Source organism: Vanessa cardui, chromosome 10 (assembly GCF_905220365.1).
Source record: "Vanessa cardui chromosome 10, ilVanCard2.1, whole genome shotgun sequence".
Lineage (NCBI taxonomy): Eukaryota > Metazoa > Arthropoda > Insecta > Lepidoptera > Nymphalidae > Vanessa > Vanessa cardui.
The window spans coordinates 9,806,832-9,828,496 of record NC_061132.1 but is presented as its reverse complement, the minus strand read 5'-3'; the positions used below and the strand labels follow the sequence as shown (position 1 = coordinate 9,828,496).

Genomic DNA, 21,665 nt, shown 5'->3' with positions numbered 1-21,665 from the left:
CATTTCCTACATCGCGATTACGAAACCGTGAGAGCTCAGCACTTATGTTCCTTGTGTATAATTACGCTGGCTCCCTCGCACTTAAAACTAGAACACAAGAATACTAAAGAGTTTGGCGGTAGAATAATAATTTAGAAAAACAAACCATTATAAAAACTTAAGATAATTGTCACCCAGTTATAGAGATGAGTAGTATAAATATTTATCTAACTTTAGGGAAGGTATGATCGTTAACGCACTTTATGGAGGCAGGCTACCAAATGTACATGTCACCGTAACATTACAAAATTCGTAAGATTACAATCTGACTAGACAGATTGTAACCCGTCGAAATATTGTGAACTGTGGAATATGATTACAATTTAGCATATTATTATTCGCTATATTGTAATCTATCGATGGTAAGCGGTCGAATTGTGAACTAGCGTAGAACAGATTGTTGAAAGAAAATATTTTGAAGAAATGTGTATACGTCGGATTAAATTCTTTCACATATAGTATATTAATGGAGTAGCGTTAGTGAGTAAGCTCCAAATCCTATCCTTAAGCCGCCTTTTCCTAGCAACACATTAAAGAAATAAACTGAAAGTGTTTATGGTACTTCACCAGACTTATTACATTATATTTCGTATATAAACTGGTTTTAATTTTTATTTTTGTATAATTAATGTTTTAGTGTATATAAATGAAATACTACGGATATCTACATATTATTTGGCTGACTTAGTTAATTTAAAGTTCAAGAAAGATTTCTCTCAATTATACTAAATAGTTCAATATACTCAAACTAATACTATTTCACTTAAAACCTTGGACATGTATTAATATATTACAGCTTAGAAGACCCTAAACTACTTAGTAGTCGTTTTTCGAATTACAATTAAAAATTCCACGCAGGTCAGTATTCAGATACCGAGAAGCTCTTTTCTCTGCTATAAAATAATCCATAGATACAATTTTAAATTGATCTCTTAAATTCATATGATTTGGAAATCGGTATGAGAATATTTGGCAATGGAATTTAAAAAAAAACTTAACCAATAATACTCAAAAAAAAATTACTAACGCAAAATTACGCTTATCAATTATTAAGTATGCGAAATAAGATAAAAAGAGAAGAATTTGTATTCGCTCAATGAGAATAAAAAATGTAAAAGAAACGGTGGAATATGAAAGGACTCTCACTGTCAGATAGCAGTACCCTTAGTACGAGTTTGACAGTTAACTTCATGTAATTTACTTTCGGTTTTCTTTTCATACAAATCCTATCAGCGCCCCAAGCGTAAACGCAGAGGAACTAAAATCGGCAGTACGAGTTTTTATTACTAACGTTATCGACTTCGAAGTCGAAATAACGCGCGGTTTTCGACATTTTGGTAGTACGAGTAACACTTTTGACAGATTTACGCATGTAAATTGACGTTTTCGTTACTTTCTTATCGAGTTTGAACTCACTGAATTTATTTCGGTGAGCGTCAGTGAAACCTATTTTTGAAAATTAATTACTAAACATGTGAGGCAATATAATGCTTGAAAACTAGCTACAACTGTTACGGTAGTCTTTTAGAACATTAAAAAGCAACGAAACTGAATTCTTCGGTGAAATTTATCTTTAATTAGCCGTATTTTAAACTAACATATTTTCTTGAGAATTGCCTTAGAAAATGTTAATATTTTTTTGCGTTAACATGTGAAGAAGAAATGAGTAATAAATATTAACGTATTTTCAATATATTTACAAATATGATACAAACGCAAGGTGAGTCTAAATATAACATATATTTTTAAATGGCATGCTAATGTATTATTTAATTACATCGAAAATAAATGATAATAATGTAAAAGAATATAATTCAATTATCATAATATCATAAAATCGCTTAAACAAAATAGTAAAACAAGTTATAATTGACATATGTATATTGTTTAAATGAGTATTTTCAAAAACATCAAAAATACTTAACTTATTTTTGTTATTATTCCTAACAATATTGGTAGCAGTTGAGAATGCTTTGAAGGTATGATGGGGATCATGCAAAGTATAATTAACTGTCATTCTTTAGTGTAATCATTATTAATAAAAATATATATATTTTTCAGGCTATGAGTGAATCAATTCTTTATTTGGAGCAGCTATACCTACTATTATTAATGATGATTTGGTGCAGACAATATCCAAGAAACAAGTGACCATGCATTGAACAGTTATCTACATCTCTATATAATTTCCTTTTCATTTAATTCAAACAATAAATATACTGAAAAGTGGATTTGTCTCTTTATTTAATATCTATTATTTTCTATGATATTGTAAAATGAAATTGAATTGAGAATGATTTAAAAAATATGCATTATTATATTAGAAACATCTATAGGTACATTATTATACTATTATGTATGTATATTATATGTTTATATTAAATTATATATACATTATTATTATACTCAATAAATGCTTATAATTATTGTTTTGAATTCTCATAAATAATCAACGTCAAAAACACTCATTGCTTAATAAAATAGAATGTTGTTATTTATACTTTCTCAATTATGGGGTATATTAAAACGATGAACTCTTTATTCTTAATTGTAAATAAAAACCTTTAAATATGTTATATACATAATTATATTTTAGGACAAATAAAAAACAAATTATGGTAGTAATTATTAGGTATTTGTTTTCTATATATTAAACTTTATTGTAACAATGAATCTTGGAGTTAAGAGTGATAGATGTAGCATCACACTGGAAAATGCAGCACAGATGTATTTGTATTATCTAGGCTTGTTTTTCTTCTTTGGAACTGTAATCACAATCACAATATTTTTTATTAATACATTCACAAACATATAAGATAGTCATGATCATGGAATTATATAAATCTAAGTGAACCATAATTGAAATATAATTAATAAGGTCCATAATACATAATGGCAATTAGACATGCATATTATTGTAGTATATTGAAATAGTTTGTATTTATTTAGGATAATATCGAAATAACAAAATAATTTAAGCATAACTTTGAATTGAGATGAAAGTCACTTCATTTTAAATTAAACTTTATAAACAGGAAATAAAAACAATAATTTAAATATAGAATAAAAGTGTTCGCAAACTAATTTTACTTATTAATAGATGCTCTAAATATGTATAAGTATATCAACGTAAAATTGTAAGGAGAATTCAATTAACAATATTTGTAGGTTAGTTATAGTTTAACACAAATTCCTCTATATTAATAACAATATTCACTGTTTATATATTTTTTAAACGTTTAGAATCTTTATTATAAACTTACGGTCCTTACAATTATTACGTATCGTTTTATTTACTTAATGTAATAATAAATTTATGTTTACGTACCTCTTGATGAATTTTATAATATAATTAATCTTTCAAACAATGTTTCAGTGTAATTTCTTCTCTTTTTACTGCTATTATAACACTTAAAAATTAAAGCATTCACCGTTCTATTTCTTATAGTAATGTAAACATTGTAAAATACGATAATATAACCTTAAAATTTTTAAAGACATTAGACAATACTTTGCGAGAAATGTCAAATACAATAAAAATGACAAAATATTTTCTTTCACTCTTTTTAGCGCGTGTAAGTGAGACGGAAATATGAATTGTGTGGTAGTCTTTTTCGAGTAGCTCGATGGCTATCATGGTTTTAACGCAAACGAGTAATGTCAAACTTATACTATCGAATTCAAATACTTCGTAAACGTTTTCGAATAGACGATACGTTATTAACGCAAGAAGTATTGAAACTCGTACTAGGGGTACTGATGTTATAGAGAGTAACTTAGGCTACAACAAAAACTTTTTTATTAAATTTAAACGCGCATCAACTCGTAGTTACTGCTAGTTTGTAAATAAATATAGAGACATATATCGATCTACGTTTGAAGGTACAGTTAGCATTACATAAAACGAACCCTCATAATAATCGTCAACATATAACTACATAATTATATCGTTGATTAAAATCACTCATTAAGAATGATTGGATACGATTGCCGAATTACAGTTGGATAATTGGTTATTAGGCGTGGGTTGTCTTGGGAACGGTTTCAGGAGGAAAAAATGTATTAAAGGTCACAACCCCCGTACTACGCTTGGCGTTATGTTTTGTTTGTTTTTACGTGCGTAGGTATATTTTTTCTTTTAACATATACAGGTAGTCAGGTGCCCATCTCATGGTAAGTTAGCAACACTGGTGAAAAAAATTAACGCTATCAGAAATCCCTACGCGTCACCACTCCTGGCCTATTGTGACACAGGCTCAACATTGGAAGGACCTACCCAGATAGTCTTACACGAAGTCATACCCACCATATGATGTACAATCAATCAATCAATCGGTTTCGATTAATGTGTAGATATTTATAATAGCGGAGAGATTTTTTACTAAATAGCATTTTTCAACACTTTCCTGAGCAATCGTTTTCTTATTTTGTAATCATTTTATTTCTGACTGAAATGGAATCGCTAAACCGTCCATAATAACTGGCAATATTTATTTTCGACTTTATTGCTTTTAAAGTTCTTTGAATTCAATTATTACCTTTATTGAACTCGTAATTATCAGTTAAGAGGCACATGTTTTAACCACTGGGCCTTCTTGGGTCTCCTCTCATGCGAATAGCCGCTGTTAATCGATTAAGACGACATATATGTATATACTTGTATGTACATCTTATTACTACTAATAACTTAAGCCTATATTATTGATTATACAATATTGTATCACTTTTGACAAAATTAATTAAATTAAATAATCAAATTAAACTAAATATCATCTATTAATAGGGATGGATCTACTAGATTCCGATTCTGTAGCTGACCGACTGACTGACCCAAATCCGCAACATCAAAGAATCTGTTTTAGAGCTTGCATCAGCAAACATGTGACGACCTGCGAAATCAAGGCATATTCACTAGAATCCTAAAAGCGTCATTATATTGTATGCCAAGAGCATTGTATGCCCCCTGGGTATACTTGTTCCATAAAGCGCCGGTATGATAGCATCGGTTATGTATTAGCTTGGGCTTTTATAAACGCTACCGAATATCTAAGTAAATAATAAATATAGTAAAGTACTTTTTAATATAGGCCATAACATAAAATTATTTATTATATGTGTAAAAACTACTATGTTATATGTGAATAATATTTTAATTTAAATCACGCAAAACCAATTTATCGTTAATGATCAGTATTGTGGTGTCTGTACAACAGATTTTTACTTACTATAATAGTTGGTGCAATTAAAACATTTACAAATATGGATTAACATAAAAGTGAAAGATTAGTGGCAAATTTACATTTCTATAACAAAATCTTTTAAAATACAGATGAATAGTTGTTTGTAACTCGAATTAATAACATAACAAGTTTGTATTAATTTCGTTAAAATTTATTAAAAACTTTTAAGATATTATTAATTAAATTAACAAGCTGAATATCAATTTTATTATTTTTAAAAGCTGTTTATTTAGTTGATTAATAAACCACCATGATAATAGTAATATTTGATGTTTATAGTTTGATATTCGCTAATTAATACATTATTTAAATATGTAATCATTATTACACAATTTTCTGATAATAGTAATATTTGATGTTTATAGTTTGATATTCGCTAATTAATACATTATTTAAATATGTAATCATTATTACATAATTTTCTTATTTGAAAATACACACAATGAAGGAATGCTTATTAATTTATTTCCCAGGAACCCATTTGTTTTTGAATTGAAAAAAAGGAAAATTTATCATTTAATTTAAATATTTACTCTATCATTAATAATGATCAGAATTATTCTAAATAAATTTTAACAAAATTAATAAGACCTAAAATGAAACTGGTGCGTTGCGAGGTCACGACATATTTGCAACAAAAAAAAACAGTTAAAGATATTTGAAAAATAAATAAATTTAGGAAATATTAAATACCTTTTTTTACATAAACACCCAATTATGATGTTCCTCAGTACGAACAAGCAAACAAAGGAAATGCTCTCTTTGAATGTGTCGTAGTATAGTCACGTAATAAAGTTTAACAAGCGCTTTCGAATCGCCAATTTACAAAGCGTCTATCGTATTATTATGTCACGAAGTTGCCGACTTGGAGTTTGGATTACAAGCAGTGCCGGCAAGGAACTCATTACTTAAACAAACATAGACACGCCTGAGAAAATGTAGCCTATAAAACTGCGTGATGGTAGTTTCTTCAATCTCCACGGGCTCTCTGATTGGTCGCTGGTTTATTAAATTATGATAGCGTCTCCATCGATTACAGTAAATCTGTAGTAATATTATAAATGCGAAAGACAGGCTGTCTGTCTGTCACTTGCTCTTTGACCGTCAAACAACTAAACTAAATTTGTAATTTTATATTATGGCAAGCTTGATTCCAGTTGTGTGTGAGCCTAGGTGGCCCAGTAGTTAGAACACGTGTATCTTAACCGATGGTGACGGGGTCAAACCCAGGCAAGAGCGACTGAATGATCGTGTGCTTCATTTGTGTTTATTATTCATCTTGTACTCGGCGGTGCAAGAAAACATCACGATGTTTTCTTGCACCAAGGAAACCAGAAAGTGTGAAAACTTCTTCTCAAAAGGAGAGGACGGCCTAGTCCTGCAGTGGGAAATTTAGACGCTGTTATTGTTGTTGTTGATTCCAATGAAGTAAATTGGGTAGTTTTTTATTTTAACACGTGACAATTTTTAAACAAAGCAACGACATCTAGTACATACACACTGTGTACCAATTCTATCTCAACAGATTATTTTGTTTCTGTATCTTTTTCTAGATGTAGATTTATTGGTCTCTTCATAAATTGAAATATTAAATTTTATGATACAACTGTCTTATTTTTTAGAAATATTATTATACCATTTCTTTGTATTGATAGCTAAGGAAGCTAAGAAATGCGTTCTCGTTACTTCAAGTACTCTCGTCTAGGCTAGCGTTTATAGGAGGACTGTTGCATCCACGCAAGTACTTGTAAAATAAAAACAATTTCCTTTACGTGGTATTGTAGTCAGCGTGGGCTACGCTTCTGTGGAATCCTTTCATAACTTCCTTAAATTATAGAATAAGATATATTACAGTTCTGAAAAAAATATTTTTCTTAAAATGTTTGTTGTTTTTCTTATCTAAATAATAGTTATATTATTCAATAATCATCAAACTCATATGAAACAATATGCTCGGTATTAATATTAAATATACCTAAAGGGTTGCATTACAAAAACAAATTAAAACGAACGAGCTAACTTTATTATCTTGATGTGAGTGACAGCTCCTTTTAACACTTATTAGACGTCAAAAAATTGCATTTAAAGTCAGATTATGAAAACCTTCGTCAGTTTTCAAATTCATTCCTTTATCAAGTCTTAAACCTTAGTACCATTTGAGTCTAAACATCAAATAATTTCGATGCAATATGTCATTCTCGATGGGTAAAGCAGATTATCGCTCATACTGAGCACACGAAAATAGATCTTATGGTGACGAACCTTTTCTTACCCCGACTGTACACGTATATACATAAATATTACATACATACATACAGCGTGCGTTTACTTAGTAGGTAACCAATTTTTGGCCATAATTTTTCTCGACGAGATCACTGCTTTGACAGTTCATCTAAACATTTATATAATCAAAGGTAATATTGTTAATGACTTTCCTTGAGTGTTAGTAAATTACCTAGCAGATAGGACTTACATTGAGGTTTTATATTTTTAAAATAATAGGTATTTTTCATGTTAACAAAAGCATAGTTAACAATTTTGTCACATTTATTAGTGAGACGTAAGATAAAATGCGTATAAAATTCGTATATTCTTTTCATAATAATATCATGAATAGTATATTCTGTTTATAAATCTTATATTATTTTTCTCATAATGAGGTTGTACTACATTGCCATCAAAGGAGTTTTAACATCTTTTATAAGACCATTGCTTGCGAATTCGCTTACAAAATTTTATATCACATTTTATAATTATATAAAGAGTGCATGCTGTCTTGGAAGAACGCTCAGACTTGTATTGAAGATGCATATTAATATTATTTATATTATATAACGGCTAACAATCCGTACATAGACATTGACATTTATATACAGGATTATTGGTAAATCAACGTATATGCGTTAGGAGGTAATAGGGAATCATTTTTGAGTTATCACGTTTTTTAGCTTTTTTTCAAAATATCTCAAAAAGGCAAATTTATTTAAAAAAGAGTATTAATTAAAATCTATTATTTTCTTTTGTTTTATAAAAACGATTAAACACTGGATATTTGTCAATATTTAAACAATAATAATCGGTCCAAATTTAAAAATGCGGCACGGAAAAGGAAATTATTTCAATAATTTTTTGAATTTATTTTCGTATAAATTTATTTATTCTTTTTATGTGTTGTATTCCTTAAAATAATTCTATTACAAAAAAAAACGTTTAAAAATATATAAACAATCGAAACGATGTATTCAAATAAACTGAGAATAAGACAAAAAAAATAGACTAAATGGTCTTAACCATATTATTAACCAGACCTTTGTTTCAGGTGGGCGTGCTGCCACTGGGTGCCGTGCGGAGGGCAAGACCTCCTCGACTCGCTGACATACCAAGGTAATATATTTATGCATAAATAAAATAATTTGATTTTAACCAAGTTATTTCTGCGAAAAAGTCATATCGCTGAGGGGGGGGGGGCAGAAAGTGACTCCGCTGATCCGTTCCATTGAACTGGGGACAAAGATTTAAAAAGTAGTTAGTTTTTGTGTCCATCTTGCTTGAAAACCCATTTACATTGGAAAACCGTCGCGGCGAAGAAACGAAGTGGATACCGCTGGTTTTGGTAAATATTCCGGCGCAATCAGTATCGGCATATTCCACTTACCCCTCCACTCCATGTAGAAGAAACGAAAATGAATTATCCAGCAAAAGCTAGGTTAGCGAAATAACTACGCACGTTCCTTTTATAAATAAAAAAATGCGCGATTTCCATTTCACACCTATCCCCTTTCATGAAATTCCTCCAACAGATTTTAAAACATAATACTTTCACAGAAGTATTTGTTTTCTCCCACTGTATGTATCGAATATATGTTGTCAATTTAGTTACAATTGCTATTTCTCTATGACCATCCTCATTTAACTGATGGCTAGCTAATAAAGGCACAGCTCTCGGGGCCCTGAATTCAAAACCCGCGCTATGAAAAAGTTGGTGGGTTTTCTGTAGACCAATTCTCGATGTCAGCAAGAGCGCATTTGAGTCTCAAATTTACTGAAGTTCGTTATCCTGTAACTCAGCAAGTGCATAAAGCTGTTAGTCCAGATCTTATCGGTCGGTTGCGCTCACACTTCTTAACTGTATGATCGGTTAGGCCAAAATTGTTCAGAACGTCATCAATAGAATAACCATTTTAATAAAATATTAATTAAGTTACATAATGTGTTGTCTTTTTTGTTCTGATGTTGAATTACTGAAGACAGAAAGAGATGATAAAATGCCAACTATTCACCTGCTATAAATATATGCCTACCTACCTTTTAACATTAATATATTTAATATAAAAGATAAATAAACATTACCTGCTTTCGTTTAAATTTTTCATTAATCATATTCCTCGGATGAAAATAAGCATATCATTTAAATTTAAATTTTATTTAAATATACTTGCGACTGGGTAAATTGTTCTCAAAGTTCATTATTTGATAGACCCTTTGTCCCTTTGTAATCGAGTTGTTTTCTTTGACCTTCAACAGACTTTTGTATTCATGTGACATGATGCGTTATATAATCTGTTTTAAATAAGCCTTTGACGGGACCGGTAAAAACAAAATTAATTTTAAATTAAGCGGATTGTTTTTTGGGGATGTAAGGGGGCGCAAACTACACCTTAGTGCCCCAAGCCAACCTCACCTGCCCGTGGTGCATCCTGCCGACCAGCAAACGAGGCTCTGGCGACCGACTGATGGCGGTATAACCATCAACATAATAGGCGTAGCTAAATACCACAGGCCGGTGACGGGCAGCAGCGTCACCGGTGCGAGAAGCTACGCCCTGCGATCGCCAACCCGCCTGCCCAGCGTGGCGATTATGGGCACAACCTCCACATACAGCACACACGCAAGCCACGGCCCCCAGTTCCCGGCAGCCCCGCTATTCCTCGTCATGGTGGCGACGATGGTAACGGCGGGACGGGGGGTGCTAAGAATCACCGGGCTACGGGAGGCCACCACAACCGACTGACCCTTGCGACGTACAACGGACGCACGCTACGGCTTGACTCGCATCTAGCGCAACTTGAGGTAGAACTTGGGAAAATTAGGTGGCACATATTAGGGCTATGTGAAGTCCGTAGAGAGGGAGAGGACACCGTAACCCTCGAATCAGGCCACCTAATGTACTTCCGAGAGGGTGACCAACAATCCCAAGGTGGCGTTGGGTTTCTGGTAAATAAGTCCCTAGTTGACAACGTGGTGGAAATCTCCAGTGTGTCGAACAGGGTAGCGTACCTCATTATAAAGCTCACCGAGAGGTACAGCCTCAAGGTGGTGCAAGCGTACGCACCGACCTCGACACACTCGGACGATGAAGTGGAAGAATTATTCGATGACATATCGAGGGCCCTCCACTTCACCACGAAAACCCACTACAACGTTGTCATGGGGGACTTCAACGCTAAAGTGGGAGTACAGAACTGCAGCGAATCGGTAGTAGGACCCCATGGACTTGGAAGCAGGAATCATAGGGGGCAAATGCTTGTCAACTTCCTCGAACGGGAGGGGCTCTTCTTGATGAACTCCTTCTTCAAGAAGCAGCCGCAAAGGAAGTGGACGTGGCAAAGCCCCGACACTATGACGAAAAACGAGATCGACTTCATAATGACGGACAAGAGGCATATATTCAGAGACGTCTCAGTGATTAACAGGTTCAATACCGGTAGTGATCACCGACTCCTCCGAGGCTCTCTGAATATCAATTTTAAGGCCGAGCGCGCCCGTCTGATGAAGTCCACGCTCCGACCAAAGCTGCTCCAAACCATTGCGGGATCTGAAACATTCCAGTCAATCCTGGAGAACCGATTCGCTGCCGTGGAAACCACAACGGATGTAAACCAGAACCTCGAAAATGTAGTTCGAATTCTCAGGGAAGAAGGCACGAGATATTGTGGCATGCAGCGTAAGGGCAGGAAGTCGAACCTTTCGGAAGAGACTTTGGGGCTCATGAAGAAACGACGTGAAAACCCACCTGTCACTTCGTCAGAGAAACGGCAATTAAACCAAGAGATCAGCAGGCGCGTACGACACGACCTCCGGTGCTCCAATACTCTTGCAATAAAAAGAGCTATTGAGCAGAATCGGGGGTCTAAGGTGTTCGTACAATCTCTTGGAAGGAGCCACCTGACGAAGTTGACCACAGCAAGTGGAGAAGTCGTTTCTTCTAAGCCGGCAGTACTTTCGGAAGTAGAGGACTTCTACGGCCGGTTATACGCATCGCATGCATCTCGACCTGATCCCGAAAATGAGGATCCTAGAGCTACATTAACACGCCATTTCTCCGAAGACCTGCCTGAAGTCAGTATTGGCGAAATCGAGACTGCTCTTGGACAGCTTAAAAATGGAAAAGCCCCTGGAGAGGACGGCGTTACCACAGAGCTATTAAAAGCGGGAGGTAAACCGGTACTTAGGGAACTTCAGACGCTTTTTAACTCTGTCCTCTTCGAAGGGAGAACTCCGGAGGCGTGGAGTAGGAGTGTGGTCGTCCTGTTCTTCAAAAAGGGAGACAAAACCCTGCTGAAGAACTATCGTCCCATATCCCTACTGAGCCATGTCTATAAGCTGTTTTCAAGAGTGATCACGAACCGTCTTGCGCGAAGATTCGACGAATTCCAACCCCCGGAGCAGGCCGGGTTTCGGACCGGATACAGCACCATAGACCACATCCATACAGTGCGGCAGATTATACAGAAGTCCCATGAGTATAATCGGCCCCTGTGTCTTGCATTCGTGGACTATGAGAAGGCCTTTGACTCGGTTGAAATCTGGGCTGTTCTGGAGTCCCTGCAGCGTTGCCAAGTTGATTGGCGATACATCCAAGTGATGAGATGTCTCTACGAAGCTGCCACCATGTCCGTCCGAGTACAGAATCAGCAAACAAATCCCATACCATTGCATCGAGGAGTGAGACAAGGGGACGTTATTTCCCCCAAATTGTTCACTAATGCAATGGAGGATATGTTCAAGACGCTGAACTGGAAAGGACGTGGCATTAACATCAATGGCGAATACATCTCTCACTTGAGATTCGCAGACGACATCGTCATCGTGGCAGAAACGCTGCAGGACCTACAACAAATGCTGAACGAGCTGGCTGATTCTTCTATGCGTATCGGCCTACGGATGAACTTGGATAAAACCAAGGTCATGTTCAATGAACATGTTCTACCGGAACCGACTACGATACACGGTACCGTTCTCGAAGTTGTTCAAAAATATGTCTACCTCGGGCAGACTCTGCGATTAGGTAGAAACAACCTTGAGGACGAGGTGAATAGAAGAATTCAGCTGGGTTGGGCAGCGTTTGGGAAGTTACGTCGAATCCTAACATCGTCGATCCCACAGTGCCTTAAAACGAAAGTCTTCAATCAGTGCGTCCTACCCGTCATGACATACGGAGCCGAAACGTGGACACTCACGACAAGGCTGGTCCACCAACTTAAAGTCGCTCAGCGTGCTATGGAAAGGGCTATGCTCGGCGTTTCTTTGAGGGATCGCATCAGAAATGAGGTGATCCGTCAAAGAACCAAAGTCATCGACATAGCCCACCGGATTAGTAAGCTGAAGTGGGCTGGTCATATTTGTCGTAGAACCGACAACCGTTGGGGAAAACGTGTTCTAGAGTGGAGACCGCGTCTCGGCAAACGTAGTGTAGGACGTCCTCAGGCACGGTGGAGTGACGATATACGCAAGGCGGCAGGCAGGAGCTGGATGCGAGTAGCCGGAGAAAGACCACAGTGGCGTGCACTGGGAGAGGCCTATGTCCAACAGTGGACAAAAATAGGCTGTTGATGATGATGATTGATGGATTGTTTTTTTATTTATTTTCGTTCTTTTATAATATAAACACAACATTACTTTGATAACTCCACCCCCGAAACATCCCTATCAATAAAATAGTTGTATTGATACCGACTACGAGTATATTAATGCCATCTCACAACAACCCAATGATATGCATTATTGTATTATTGTTGTATTGTTTGCTTGTTTCTTATTTACGTAAACATTTTATGAACACTTTGGAATATGTTCCAAACCCTCTCCTTAATGGAAGAGGAGGCCTTAGCCATTGGGAAATTTACTGGCTGTTACTTTACTTTACTTTTATGCACGCTGATTTTTTTCTTTTGGATTGGCAAACCGACACGAAAGACCAGAAGAGTTTACAAGGCTTCCGTGACAAAAAGATATAACGACACTCAACTTTCTAAAAGCTTGACAATAACTTCTAAAAAAAGAATCTTTAGAAGCTATTACATATTTTTACAGTTTTCTATAACAACTACATTAGTAGCTTTTATATTTATTTCAAAACATATAAACAAATCTTATTTGTATAGATATTAGTATGTCTATAAATTAATATTCAAATCACAGCTATCAAGCCTTGCCCTTACTTTGTTACAAAGTTCATTGACACTTGACGCCCTTCGCCCAGTTTATGAAATATTATACTATTGTTGACACACTTTGTCCCTTGTCAACATCCGTAACCAGACATTTATATCCAAAGGACATCACGGTTGTTTTGTTATAATAGTTTTGTTTACTTATTTTGCATTCATCAAGACTTTCATGTGCATTTATTTTCTATTTTATAACATTTCACTGAGGAAATGAAAAAGCTATAGTTGATCTTACTTTTGACTGAAAACTGAACGCTCATTGGTCGCCATCATTGGTTGCAAACGACCAATGACAATTCAGATGAAACTCGAATTAGTTAATTTAACTTTGATTAAAGTTTCTGGAACTAAAAGTAAAACTTTCTAGAACTGGCGAGTATTTTCTGCTGCTGATATTTTTCTTAAGAGCTTCCGATAATATGAAGATATATTCGTGTCAGTCTCTTCGATATTCCTCATTTTTAAAATAGTTGTGAGCCTTCGTTATACCTCTCTTAACCCTCGTTACCCTTAACTACTCAATAAATCATCGTGATATTTACCATACAGGTTATCAAGGGCCCAAAATGAGAACAGGAATGCTTTAAAACCACCATACGATCATGATGTTGAATGATGAATAGTATATACCAATTTTATTTTCATAAGATTTTTTTACGTTTGATCTTCATTTCCTATATTAAAAAAATAGTTACTGTGCATATTTCGACCACGACGAATGATCCAAGAAAGTTATGAAAATTTCTTCGTTAAATCGCATTTTTGAAACGCTTGGCAAAAACCAACCCTCCTGTCAACGGTGGAGACAATAAGGCACGTATATACTTTTAAAAAGGTTTTTTTGGAATATTCTGATTGTTATTGTTATTCGTAGAATTACCTGATACGAACTTTTTTCTGCAGGGTTGGCTGAAAGAGAACGTTACCTCAGTGATAAAAACCCTTTTTTGAATTTATTTCCTCATCTTGTGAAAAGATATTTATCATTACTACAGTTATTGTTATCATTTATATTTACGGAATAAGTAAATCATAAATACTAAGCCCCATATACCAATACAGCTACATACCCAAACCTATACCAATAGGATGGCTCCATTAATAAATTATTTGACCTGCCTTAATATCGTTCGAACAATATAAATAAATATATTCTGGTGAATTTGAGGTACTATGAAGTATTTGAGGCAGCTATAAATAGGTTAAAGTCGATTCATATTTTTATTAACATTATATTGATAAGTTTAAAAAAGTATAAAGTGTATTTTCCTTTGGTTGGGTAGAAGGGGAATTTTAAACAATAATTTTATGTTCGGATAAGCACTAATCGATTTTCTTGTGGTTAGTTTTTAATTATAACTAACCTTGACTGTCAAATAACATCCTGAGAAATTCTGCTTGCAGCAGATGAAAATCTTCCCATTCGTTAAATAATCGTGATCGAGTAAACATCTAAATATGAAAAGCCTTACACTAGCTTCTAAGTTTCCCTATGGATCAAGACAGATCATGGAACACGTGGAAGGAGGCTGTTGCCAACCAAACACATTCCATGTAAAATATTGGCACCAATGCCAACAAAAAACTTCTGCCAACGCTAATGGCAACGGGTTAAACTATGTCAGAACCTATTCACTTAAACCTACACAAGCATCCATTATATAATATATAGATTAACAAGGCAATCTCATTATCATCATTATATGTGCGTACTCAGGTATAATACTAGTTTCTCTAAGCGCCTCACTTTCAAACAATGACAACAAACACGGTATGTAATTATAGTATCAATTAGTGATTTGATCCAACGCTGCCTTTGTGCCATTCACATTAATTGACGTATTTCTTGTTTAGAGAATTACAAATTCATATATATAAACTTTTTATATTGAAGACAAAGAGATACCCATTTAAATGCTCCGAAATTTTAACGTCCATAATTTCATATTCTGGTTTAAAAATATGATGTTTTTCTTTAAAACTATAAAATGATTGTTTGTGAATTTAGATAAAAAATAAATTTAATCGTCAAGATCAAAAATTTTATTGAGTAACTCTAGTCCTCATTTCTATATTCTAAAACTTTGGTATCATATATAAGGTTCTAGTTTATTAGGCCGTGGATCCGAAGTTCTGAGTTGAGATCCTGTATGGAGCCATCAAAAATTGTGTTGGGTCAAATATTTGCCAGTTACCGCACTTAGTCTGAAAGCTGGCAAATATCCTCCCATTCCTCATAAAGCACGACAAGCAGTTAGTTACTCTGGTGTATTAAATATTTTCTATAATATATTAATATCAATAATACTGACTTTTAAATCAAAGACGATTTCATTGATTTGACAGACTTATAAATTAACTATTCAAAGTGCGTTTAAGAAATGGAAAAGTTAGTTACGTATTCAATACCAATATTAAGACAAATTGGGGGCCATTGATTATTTCTGACTTTCTCCGAAAATATTTAAATATAATTTAGAAACAAAATTTAAACGATAATCAACTAAGTAAGCGCGTCTATTTTTGCCTTTATTCCAAACATTCTCTTTGAAGTACGAGTTCTACGTAAATTAAAATCGAATTGAATATTTCAGTTATATTCGAAGAGCTTACTCTGTCTTACTCGTTATGTCAAAAATATACATAAAATATTAAATGAAATTTTGATCTAGGGTGCGCGAATAACTGTTTCTCGTGAAATAACTGTCTTACATGAACGGGATACATGTAATTATCTATAATTAGCATAAAATATGTTATCGCTTATATACAGCTTTAATTTTTAACTAAAAAGGATTTAATACTAGTAACTTTTTATGCCATTTGGTATAAAGATCCGGAGCCATGGATTCAAACCTCAGGTCCAGACTCTAAAAAGTTATTATGATTTATTTCGAGAAATTCACAGAAAATTTGGCAGTGCTTAGCATGCTCTGAAAAGCATGTAAAACTTTACGCCTAATTTCCTGTTTCATTGAATTTAAGAGCAAAAGATGGTGATGGTTAGCTTCCCATGACAATGGTCGTCATAGCCAAAATCGGTCAGCCAGTCGGATCCATACTAAATAATATAAATATAGAAAAAAAGATTTTATGTGAATCAATAACATCGAATGTATTCTAAATTTAAATTTTAAAATAAAATTAATATTCCTCCAATGCTGTCGAACTATTTATATAAATTCATAACCTTCGATGGAACTTTAAAAATTTTCGACGTTATCAGCGATGCTTAATGCATCTTAACGATGTTCAAGCGTTTCAGCACGTAATGCGGTGTTCCATCAATTTCAGAATAAATCAAATGAAAAATTATATAAAAATTACGAGGTGGAATTACACGGAACGAGAAAAACAAAAAAAATCATAAAATCATATATTTCCTACCAGTACTTTAAATAATAGGCTATGACAAACGAATTTACTTGGTGGTAGGGCCTTGTGCAAGCCCGTCTGGGTAGGTACCACACACTCATCAGTTATTCTACTGCCAAATAACAGTACAGTACAGTCAGTACTGTTGTGTTCCGGTAGGAAGGGTGAGTGAACCAGTGTAACTACAGGCACAAGGGACATAACATCTTAGTTCCCAAGGTTGGTGGCACAATGACGATGTAACGAATAGTTAATATTTCTTACAGCGTCATTGTCTATGGGTGATGGTGACCACTTACCATCAAGCCCATATACTCGTCCGCCAACCTATACCATAAAAAGAACAGTTTTTTCCGTCTACGGAAAATTCGACTAAAACAATTCGTCTGAACCAATTCGACTAAAACAATTCGTCTAAAAAACTATTCGACTAAAAACAATTCGACTAATAACAATTCGTCTAAAACAAATCGTCTAAAAGAATTCAACTAAAGACAATTCGACTAAAACAATTCGACTAAAAACAAATCGACTAGAAACATTGCTCATTCCCCATTACACTTCAGTCTCGCGACTCCGCAGTCTTCATCGATCTTATTGAAAATTTGCGACCACTTGTGAACCTTCTGTCTTCCCGACACCAGCCCGGCTATGTCCCACACACCATCCGAGATGCCCAACACCCTTTTTTTTTTGTTTTACGAAGAGGAAAGGCATTTTACGCCTCCCGCCCGGCCGGCGGACCGGGACGGGGGTATGTGGGACTCAACCGTGCCAGGGCTGAAGGCCCTGTCCTACCCACTAAAATCATCCTCGGGTTTACACCATGCCGCCGAATGGTGAGGCAACGGGATCGCCCAGGGCATGCAACCGCGACCCCACCAGCGGCAGCCGCCGTAAAGCGCGCCTAGTGCGCGCCTTCCTCCTCATCCTCCACGTGCTCATGTGACGAACTCCCCCGAGTCCGCCACTAGAGGCTGGGCGTCAACGAAGCTGACGCCCTGCGGCCGAAAAGATGGTAGGCTCCGCCGCTGACCGCCGGTGTAAAACACCTGGGAGGCTCGAGTAGCGAGCCCTACCACTCCCTCCTAGCCAACGAGGCCACTCACATGGTCCGCCTCGACGCCGACCAGGAACGTACCTGGAGCAGCCACGCGGCATCCCTCACGCCAGTCTTAGCCGTGGCCGAAGAGCAAGCTGAAGCCGGCCCTGTTGCCCAGGGTGCACCACGAGGACGTGACTGACATGCACCCCTGAAATGCCCCACACCCGCCCAACTATGACGATCCAATATATAGAGACAGATATGTACACGTCAAATCAATTGTGAACAATCTGTCGATATAAAGAATTTATTTCATCATTTTATATTTTTCTTTTTCTTTTTTTTTATTTTATTCTTTCTTTCATCTTTGAAATCAGCTTCTCTCCATCGTTCGTTCAAGCAAATAATAATATGAAACTTAATATAAAAAACAACACAAAAAAATATAAAAAAAAAATATTATATTTTTTCAGCAAAATTTTTTTTCGACGAATTAATGTTAGTATAATTGTTTTTAGTCGAATTGTTTTAGTCGAATTGCTTTAGTCGAATTGCTAATAGTCAAATTGCTAATAGTCGAATTGTTTTTTAGACGAATTGCTTTAGTCGAATTGTTTTAGACGAATCGTTTTAAATGAATTTTCCGCAAATCGTTTTTTCAGCATTTTTATCTGACTAGTACAAACATGTGTCAATATTCTGTACATTAGTGACACACAAAACCATTTGTATATATTGTAAGTTTTCCTATATTACATACAATACCTACATATACACACACATAGACACCCGAACTCTTGAAACCGAAGAGCAGTTTCACCCCAGTCAAGTATCATTAAATTTTCATGTGCTTAGTATTTATTATTCATCTCCTGTTAACGTTTACATTTGTATACGCTTAACCATATTGAAATAGCTTGGAGGAAAAGTCTCCATATATAAGACCTCTTTAACCTAGTGGTACATTAACGTTACTTTTATATAATCTGTAGCGGCACTATATATAGATTTTTTCCTGTTATTTAAGCGCTGTGACAGTGCTTACAAAATGTACAATATTATGGTCAATGGTCATATGTATATATAAAGTAGAAATTAATTAAATGTAAACACATGAAAACAATATAATCAAGAATCCATGAACAAAAATTTAAACGAATAAAATATTTTTTTCCGTCAAAGGTTTTACTATTAGATACGATAAGGAAATTAAAATGTAAGCATAAATTAGCGAAATATATTGTTATTTCAGTAGTTCGAGATGGCCAAAATAATATTATCGTTTTATAATGATGCTTCAATGCATCTGTCTTTTGTTAGAATGCCACGCTATCGTCCCATTGTTTTATAATGACAGCTCAATCATATTTAAAATAAGAAATAGTGTTACATGCAACTAATTATAATGATAATTATATATAATAAATTCCATAGCTCCTGCTATATTAATGATATGCAATAAAAATTTGATATAAATTATGATCTAGAATCAAATGTCATAACACCGTATTGAAGGCTAAGGTTACTCTCGTAACAATATAGTAAACATACGTATATAATTACTTAAAATAACATATAACTATAAATTTTGCACAAATACTTTTATAAAGCTTTTTATTGTTCATAAAGCGAGTTTTTTATTGACCGTATTGAATTCTAAATCCGGTTAGAAAATATATTTCGTTTAATCCACTATAAATAAAAGTCAATTTATGTCACGCGTATAAAAATAACCGTCGAAATGAATACACGAATTATTTCGTGAGACCTTTTCTAATTTTTGACTTATATCTTTCAAGCGTCATCAACTCAAAGGGATCCGGGGTGCATGACGCCATGAGAATCACTGGTTCGATCTTGACCTCACCTTTAACACAAAGTCTTCTTACCTTAAGGAGAAAATATTATGTGCATAAAAAATATTGGTAACTGACATTTTTATGATTGAAGAATAATACAATCAATATTGTACTAAGCTGTCTCTCCAAATTTAATTATATTTTTCCACGAAATATAATATGTAAAGTGCTTACTTACAATAACAACTAAAATATGTGCCATTTCAAAAAAAAAGTCATAATATATTTCACGTCTCAAAAATATGACAAAAATGATAGGTACTTTAGCTAGCCTTAAAAAAACATATTTATAAGGAAATATATCTTTCTCGTATCTTTTTATATTAATACATGTTGAACTTGTGTAAGATTTTCATTAACGTAAGTGGATTCCCTTAAGATTCATATAAAAAATAAAACGGTACGTGTCAGCAGTGTTGATGAAAATCATAAAACTTCTAGCCAGGAAGAAGCGAGGAGAAAAAACCTATTCAGAAATTTAAAGCGCTCATCATTTTGTAAGGAATATTCACGTCACACGCTTCCTCGCTGTGAGCGAGCCCTGTCTTCTCCTTTCATAATAATTTGCGGGAAACAGTTTAATTTTAATATAAAATACAAATTTACTCGTTAAACATAAATTAAGCAAGCCTTCTGACAGGTTCTTCGGCCGGAAGTTAGGATCCAGCTTCGGAGTTTTATTTAGCTTGTGATTTAAGTCACACACAGAGACAAACACATTTAAAGAAACCTAAACATATCAACCATTAGGTTGATATAGGCATGACGTGACATTCCGGTGAGCTGAGGAGCACGGGACGTTCTCATCAACGGCGTGTCTTACATACAGGGAGTATGGCTTTCAAGAGACTTCATGTGGAAGACACGCATAAGAGCATTTTTCCAAATACAAATCACAACAACAATAGCAGCCTGTAAATTTGTCACTACTGTGTTAAGGCCTCCTCTACCTTTAAGGAGAAGGTTTAAAACGTATTACACAACGTTGTTCTAATGCAAGTTCGTGGATTACACATGTGGAAGATTTTCTATGAAATTAGACATACGCAGGTTTCCTCACGATGTTTTCCTTCACCGCCGAGCACGAGATGAATTATAAACACAAATTAAGCACATGAATATTCCGCAATCATCGGTTAAGATGCACCCGTTCTAACCACTGGGCCATCTCAGCTCTTACAAATCACCCTTAAAATGAATTCACACATAAATATTAGAAACATGTATTAAAATTAAAAATTAGCGACGTTACTTATAAGCGTTGTGTAGCGCGTGCCCAGTTTAACAAGTATTCCTATCATTATTGATTTTACATTTGAAAGAAGAAAACAGCATTGTTCAGCAACAGAAACGTATCATCTCGTAAAATATTTATAGGTAAAGCAGTTAATTTACTTAAAAGTCCAGCTCACTGCATCTGATCAGAAGTGGAACGGTTTTGCGCTATTAATCTTTCTTTGTCTTTTATAACGGTAATAATTAAAAGGATTTTTTTAATGTCGGGATATCTTGAACCGGTTGCTTCCGGATAACCATCATCCGACCTCTTAATTTTCGATTTTTGTAAAGCCTATAATTTTCTTTTATAATAATATATTTTTACATTTAGATACCAATATTTTATGTATAACATTATTTTTAGAAAAGTGAAAATGAG

General features: G+C 34.6%; 1 long non-coding RNA gene across 1 annotated transcript; it reads left to right on the top strand.

The window, feature by feature from the left end:
• Nucleotides 1-3,607: 3,607 nt before the first annotated feature.
• LOC124532965 lies at nt 3,608-20,703 on the top strand. Its single transcript, XR_006966675.1, has 3 exons — nt 3,608-3,800; nt 5,501-5,502; nt 20,694-20,703. It is a non-coding gene; the product is annotated as an uncharacterized LOC124532965 (long non-coding RNA).
• Nucleotides 20,704-21,665: the final 962 nt, after the last annotated feature.